The sequence below is a fragment of the Triticum urartu genome, chromosome 2A (assembly GCF_056163025.1).
Source record: "Triticum urartu cultivar PI428250 chromosome 2A, HENAU_Tu73, whole genome shotgun sequence".
Classification (NCBI taxonomy): Eukaryota; Viridiplantae; Streptophyta; class Magnoliopsida; order Poales; family Poaceae; genus Triticum; species Triticum urartu.
The window spans coordinates 666492594-666500757 of record NC_141874.1 but is presented as its reverse complement, the minus strand read 5'-3'; positions in this window follow the sequence as shown (position 1 = coordinate 666500757).

Here is an 8164-nt window from a genome sequence, read left to right as displayed (position 1 = left end):
AGCCATATACTCTGCTCCGGGTGAACTCACAAAAAGAGGGGTCCTAAGGGTTTGGGTTGGTAGTTTAAACTTATCCACGAATCCCCTTGATATGTATGAATGCGATGCACCAGTATCGAAAAGAACAAGAGCAGTAAATGACTTAACCAAAAACTTACCTATTACCGCGCCCGGCTGCTCTTCAACCTCCTCCACGTTAACGTGGTTCACTTGTCCTTTGTTGAATGGATTTGGCTTCTTCCCAGTGCTCCCATTTCCATTTCCATTCTTTCCTTCAGGGCACTCCGTGGCATAGTGTCCAGTCTTCCCGCACTTGAAACAAGTAACATGACTTAAGTCCCTTTTGGCGGGTGTGGCTGGGTTGGGGCGGTTATGATTATTGTTGGTTCCGTTCCCATTCCCATTCTTAGATCCATTGTGGTTATGCGATCCTCCTCCAGTGTGGTTGTGACCTCCATGGTTATGAACAAGTCCTCCCGAGTTCGGGGTTAGGCGAGGTTTCTGCTGAGCTCCTGAGTTATACTTCCCCTGTCCATACTTCCTCTTGCGGCTCTCAATCTGCTGCTGCTTCCCTTCAATCATAAGAGCATTGTCTACCAACTCCTGGTAGTTGTTGAAGGTTGCTACCATCAAATGCATGCTCATCTCATCATTCAGCCCTTCCATAAACTTCTCCTACTTCGTGGCATCTGTGGCCACATCATCAGGGGCATAGCGAGATAACTTGCTCAACTCTTCCATGTACTGAGCCACAGTACGGTTCCCCTGACGTAAGTTCCGGAACTCCCGCTTCTTCATTTGCATAGCTCCAGTGGAGACATGGGCTGTGCGGAAAGCTTGCTGAAACTGGTCCCAAGTGACATTAGCTATAGGAAAAGTGGCTGTGTAATTCTCCCACCATGAGGCTGCTGGTCCATCCAATTGATGTGCGGCAAAGCGCACTCTCTCAGCACCTGTGCATCCTGCGGTGGTCAACTCCCTTCCAATACGGCGTAGCCAATCGTCTGCAACTATGGGCTCGGTGCTACTGGAAAACACCGGCGGTTGTAACCTTACAAAACAGGCTGGTTGTCCACGGGCGGCGGGTTGTTGTTGTTGTTGTTGTTGTTATTGTTGTTATTGTTGCCCTGGTTCTGAACTAGGAATTGCATCAAGGTATTCTGCTTCTAGATCAACTCGGTGAGCTCCGGTGGGAAAGCAAAACCGGTGTCATGTCTCGGAGGCATCTGAGGGGTTTAGATGGAAGAGATTTAGAATAGAAAAGAGGTCTAATGAGAAAACACTACCCATATGCACATGAGACAAACACAATCATTTCACTCAATCAATCAAGCAAGGGCATACAGACGATCTAGAACTATCGCACAAGTGTTCAACTACTACTAAATACACGCGAGAATACTAGTGATATATGGTAGTCATCTAGAAATTTTGATCGGTGAAAGACTCCATGATGTTTGCTCCAGCTTCGTCTTCAAAGTCATCATCACTAGGATCGGAATCAGTGTCATCGATGATGATGTAGTCCTCGGGGCGTATATCCTTGGGTTCTTCTTCTTCTTCTATTGGCGCTGGTCCTCTCATGAATACTCCGATCTTCTTGACTAAGTCGTCATTCTTCTCCAGTAGTGTCTTGATTTCCTCCTCATATCCATCGCGGGTAAACTTGAGTTCTTCCTCCAGCTCAATGATCCTAGTCTTCGCCTTCTTCAAGTCCATCATGTCCGCGCACATCTAGTTTTCGTGACGTCGGATGTGCTGGTTTAACTCTTGGATGAAAGCTGCAATGGATCTACCCTTCTTGGTGCTGATTACTTCCCATTGCTCGTCTCGGCGCCCACATATTTGGTAAATAGTGTCCTTAAGCTCCCTGTTGTAAACTTCTCCAATGCGTCCCATGGTAATGTGGGCTGCCATGCTCTTGCCTAGACTCTAGGTGGGTGCTTCGAAAGAAAACTCTATGGGTTTAGAAGTTGGCGAGAACGTCCTTCCTGGAACTTGTACTTGAATGATCTAGCGCTCCTCTTCAGGTAAAGTGGCGTTGTACGTCCCGGTGAAGCTTGGTATTCCAATGTTTAAGTACCTAGTTGCTTCCTTCAAGTGGCATCCAAAAGGTGTGTCTTCATTCGGTTGTGCAAACTTGTTCTTCATCTCCGTCATCCTAAAGAGTAGAAAATGGAGAAGAGTTAGAAATGAGAAGAGAAGGGTGACCTAGGGTTTATCTTAGTGGTCGTGTCCTACACTCAGCGTGTGCTCTGATACCATCTTGCAGCGACCTGACCTCAGATGGTCATGTCTCTGTGCTTCAGTGCCATCCCTGGATCGGTAATGCTGACACACACAGTACTCGAAGGATTTATAACAGAGTAGCAATCACACACTTATTACATCGAATGTCTCAAGAGAGAACTCATTATAGTAATATGGCTTAAGGCCATCTAATACGATAACAGTGGAAGGCTTGGAAGATAAAGTGAGTCCATCAACTCCAATAGCATAGCTGAGCTGCACGGCAACGACCTAACGAACCTTACTCCTCGTCTGAAAAGTCTGCAACATAATACGTTGCAGCCCGAAAACGGGTCAGCACATGGAATATGCTGGCAAAGTAACACAGTAGAGCAAGAACAGAATAATGCTATCACTACATGCATATTTGGCTGGTGGAAAGCTCTATGGTTACAGTTTTGCGAAAAGCCAATTTTTCCCTACAACAAAGGAATTGATTTGAATTTAACTATCATGGTGGTTGAACAACATTGAGAAGGTTCATCCAACTCAATCCCAATTAAAGTGATTAACATCCCAACAATATTAGTTAAACATGATGAGATACTTTTGATAACCCAAGTACTAGATACTCAAGAATTGTCCATAACCGGGGACACGGCTAACCATGATTAGATTGTACACTCTGCAGAGGTTTGCGCACTTTTCCCCACAAGACTCGATCGCCTCCGTTGGATTTCTCGCACTACAGGGTGTTTGAGAAACGGATAACCGAAACATAGTCTTTCAGAAACATTAACTCTCTACTCCGGATAGACCATACCAAACCTACAACCCACTACCTACTGATCTGCCTCTTCAAGAGCTTCACGTAACTTACTCAACTATGCTAGAGCCCATGATAGCTTGTGGCTGCACACGGAAGTTTCTAGCATGAATCATCTCAGTTCCCTTTGAGCCTGGGTGGCGGTCCATAGAAAGATCACACGGGTACTCCGGGATTTCCAAAAAATACAGGCAACACTGGGTACTCCAGGTACCTCAATCCACCCAGTTGTTTGATTAAGTTGTCACCTTAAGTTGAACCATTAATTAACAAGCTCACATCTGTCATGGATTTCACTCAAACCCAAACCACGTGTACGAGCATAGCATAGCATAGTAATACAAGCAACGCATAGAGTAACTCCCAAGGGTTTGAATGTAACAGGGCAATAGGTTCTACCTCATCAACTACTTCCCAACCCACAAGTTAATGACATCCTAATCATGCAATGTTTGAGGATTGGAACTAATGCATAAAACTGGGTGATAAAGGGGTATGATCAAAGTGTTACTTGCCTTGCTGACGATCTGCGAAACCTAGGGACTCGTAGTAGCACGCTTCGCACTCCGGGTGTTCTATCACAAGCAAACAATAGCATACATAAGTAACAAGTAACAATGCACAAGCAAAACTCAAATAAAAGAGGTTGACTAGGAAGTTCAAATTAAGAACTCCGGTTCGCAAAAAGAATCAAATCAAACGGAGCAACGAAACTCAAACGGCGAAAGAAAGAAGCTTCGTTTACTAATCTGAAACTAGGTCAAATTTACAGTAGCAAAAACTTGTTTGAGTTGGTTAAACAGAAAGAGGGTCTTGAGACAAAACTCTAGGCGCTTGAATCGCCTGATTCCGACTAACGAGCGAAAAGATAAACAGAAACTAAGATCGGATCAGAAATCGCGATCAGAAAAATCGCGGAAAAATTTGATAAAAGAAAACTCACGAACATACTAACGAACGAGCGTTCGTTAGCTGTAACTAACGGGCGAAAACCGTTCATTAAAAGAACGTACGGACGAACGTTCGCTAACTAGAAGAACCGAGAAAAACCGGCGAATCCGAGAAAAAACGGATCTAGGGTTTTCTAAAAAAACTGAACGGTTTTAAAAAAACGGCGGCGGAGTCCGGTGGCTACCTACGGCGAGGGGCTCCGGCGAGGCGGGGCAGCGGCGGGGCGGCGGCGCTCGGCGGCGGCGGCTAGCGCGGGCGGCGACGGCGGTGGCTAGCGCGGGCGGCGGCTGCGGCGGCGGTGGCGGTGGCGTTTGGGGCGGTGGTGGCGGCGTATATAAAGGGGGCGGGGCAGCGGCTTGGAGTAGGGGCCAAGGCGTGGCGGAGTCCAACTCGGACTCCGGTCCGAGTGGCGGCGGCGGCGGCGCGCGCAGGAGGCGGCGGCGGCGACTGGGCCGGCCTGGCTCGGCTGGGCCTTAGGCCCAGTCGGGCGCGGGAATTGTTTTTAAATAATTTCGCCGACCGAAATAAAATCCTAGAAAAAATAAATAAAAATCTAAAAATGCCAAAATAAATTTTCACCGTCTAAATAAAATATTTAGAACGAGATGAACATTTTCTTGGCCCTAAAAATGCAATTTTGAAAAACGTGCAATTTTTCTAATGCAAACAAAATTGCAATAAAATCCAAATAATACAAATATTTGATTTTAATATTTTTCCTCCAATATTTCAATTATCTTGGAGAAGTCATATTATCTCCTCTCATATATGTTAGTATTAAATATTTTTGGAGAGAAAATAATTAAAACCAAAAATCCTCGTTTCAAAATTTGATAAAGATCAAATTTGAAAACCGGGAAATCCCCAACTCTCTCCGAGGGTCCTTGAGTTGCTTAGGATTTTTGAGGATCGCGAGACGAAAAGCGAATAAAATATGATATGCATGGATGACTATGTATAACATTCCAAATTTGAAAATTTGGGATGTTACAATACTCCCCGGCTCGACCATTTATAGTCGTCCAATATATCGATCTTTACGCCTCGACCATTTTGAGACTCCTCGTCATGTCCCCGATCTCATCTGGGACTCCGAACAACCTTAGGTACATCAAAACACATAAACTCATAATATCGATCGTCACCGAACGTTAAGCGTGCGGATCCTATAGGTTCGAGAACTATGTAGACATGACCGAGACACATCTCCGGTCAATAACCAATAGCGGAACCTAGATGCTCATATTGGCTCCCACATTTTCTACGAAGATCTTTATCAGTCAAACCGCATAACAACATATGTTGTTCCCTTTGTCATTGGTATGTTACTTGCCCGAGATTCGATCATCGGTATCTCAATACCTAGCTCAATCTCGTTACCGGCAAGTCTCTTTATTCGTTCCATAATGCATCATCCCGCAACTAACTCATTAGTTGCATTGCTTGCAAGGCTTATAGTGATGTGCATTACCGAGAGGGCCTAGAGATACCTCTCCGACAATCGGCGTGACAAATCATAATCTCGATCTATGCCAACTCAACAAGTACCATCGGAGACACATGTAGAGCACCTTTATAATCACCCAGTTACGTTGTGACGTTTGGTAGCACACAAAGTGTTCCTCCAGTAATCGGGAGTTGCATAATCTCATAGTTATAGGAACATGTATAAGTCATGAGAAAGCAATAGCAATAAACTAAAAATGATCAAGTGCTAAGCTAACGGAATGGGTCAAGTCAATCACATCATTCTCCTAATGATGTGACCCCATTTATCAAATGACAACTCATGTCTATTGTTAGGAAACATAACCATCTTTGATTCAGCGAGCTAGTCAAGTAGAGGCATACTAGTGACACTCTGTTTGTCTATGTATTCAAACATGTACTAAGTTTCCGGTTAATACAATTCTAGCATGAATAATGTACATTTATCATGATATAAGGAAATAAATAATAACTTTATTATTGCCTCTAGAGCATATTTCCTCCATGCATAGCAACGAGAAGGGAGAGTGCTGTCTATGTACCCTCGTAGACTGTAAGCGGAAGCGTTATGACAACGCGGTTGATGTAGTCGTACGTCTTCACGATCGACCGATCCTTGTACCGAAAGTACGGCACCTCCACGATCTGCACACATTCAGCTCGGTGACGTCCCACGAACGCACGATCCAGCAGAGTGTCGAGGGAGAGCTTTGTCAGCACGAGGCGTGATGATGGTGATGATGATGCTACCAGAACAGGGCTTCGTCTAAGCACCTCTACGATATGACCGAGGTGGATTATGGTGGAGGGGGGCACCACACACGGCTGGAAACAATCAACTAGTGTGTTCTAGGGGGGCCCTGCCCCCGTATGTAAAGGAGCAAGGGGGAGGCCGGCCGGCCCTTGGGGCGCGCCAGGAGAGGAGGAGTCCTCCTCCTAGTAGGAGTAGGACTCCCCTTTCCTACTCCTACTCGGAGGGGGAAAGGAAGAGGGAGAGGGAGAAGGAAAGGGGGGGCGCCCCCCCTCCCTAGTCCAATTCGGACCAGAGGGGGAGGTGATAACCCACAAGTATAGGGGGGCCCTGGTCTTGATCTTTTGCCAGTATTTTTTATTATTTCCAAAAATAGTCTCCGTGAAGTTTCAGGTCATTCCGAGAACTTTTGTTTCTGCACATAAATATCACCATGGCAATTCTTCTAAAAATTGCGTCAGTCCGGGTTAGTTCCATTCAAATCATGCAAGTTAGAGTCCAAAACAAGGGCAAAAGTGTTTGGAAAAGTAGATACGATGGAGTCGTATCAACTCCCCCAAGCTTAAACCTTTGCTTGTCCTCAAGCAATTCAGTTGACAAACTGAAAGTGATAAAGAAAATCTTTTACAAACTCTGTTTGCTCTTGTTGTTGTAAATATGTAAAGCTAGCATTCAAGTTTTCAGCAAATAATATAAACTAACCATATTCACAATAACGCTTAGGTCTCATGTTTACTCATATCAATGACGTAATCAACTAGAGCAATAATAATAAATCTCGGGTGACAACACTTTCTCAAAACAATCATAATATGATATAACAAGATGGTATCTCGCTAGCCCTTTCTGAGACCGCAAAACATAAATGCAGAGCACCTTTAAAGATCAAGGACTGACCAGACATTGTAATTCATGGTAAAAGAGATCCAGTCAAGTCATACTCGTTGTAAACTAATCAGCAGTGAATGCAAATGACAGAGGTGCTCTCCAGCGGGTGCTTTTTAATAAGAGGAGGATGACTTAGCATAAAAGTAAATAGATAGGCCATTCGCAGAGGGAAGCAGGGATTTGTAGAGGTGCCAGAGCTCGGTTTTGAAATAGAGATGAATAATATTTTGAACGGTATACTTTCATTGTCAACATAACAACCAAGAGATGGCGATATCTTCCATGCTACACACATTATAGGCGGTTCCCAAACAGAATGGTAAAGTTTATACTCCCCCTTGTTTGCAATTATTTTGATTTGATTTGCATAAAGCATGGGATTGGGCATCCCGGTGACCAGCAATTTTCTCGTGAGTGAGGAGCGGAGTCCACTCCTCTTGAGAATAACCCGCCTAACAAGGAAGATACGGACAGCCCTAGTTGATACATGAGCTATTCGAGCATACAAAACAGGATGTTTATTTGAAGGTTTAGAGTTTGGCACATACAAATTTACTTGGAACGGCAGGTAGATACCGTATATAGGTAGGTATGGTGGATTCATATGGAACAACTTTGGGGTTTATGGAATTGGATGCACAAGCAGTATTCCCGCTTAGTACAAGTGAAGGCTAGCAAAAGACTGGGAAGCGACCAACTAGAGAGCGACAACAGTCATGAACATGCATTAAAATTAATCAGCACCGAATGCAAGCATGAGTAGGATATAATGCACCATGAACATAAATATCGTAGAGGCTATGTTGATTTTGTTTCAACTACATGCGTGAACATCTGCCAAGTCAAGTCACTTAAATCATTCAGAGGAGGATACCACCCTATCATACCACATCACAACCATTTTAATAGCATGTTGGCACGTAAGGTAAACCATTATAAGCCCCTAGCTAATTAAGCATGGCATAAGAAATAATGATCTCTAATTGTCATCGCAAACATGTTTATTCATAACAGGCTAAATCAAGAACAAT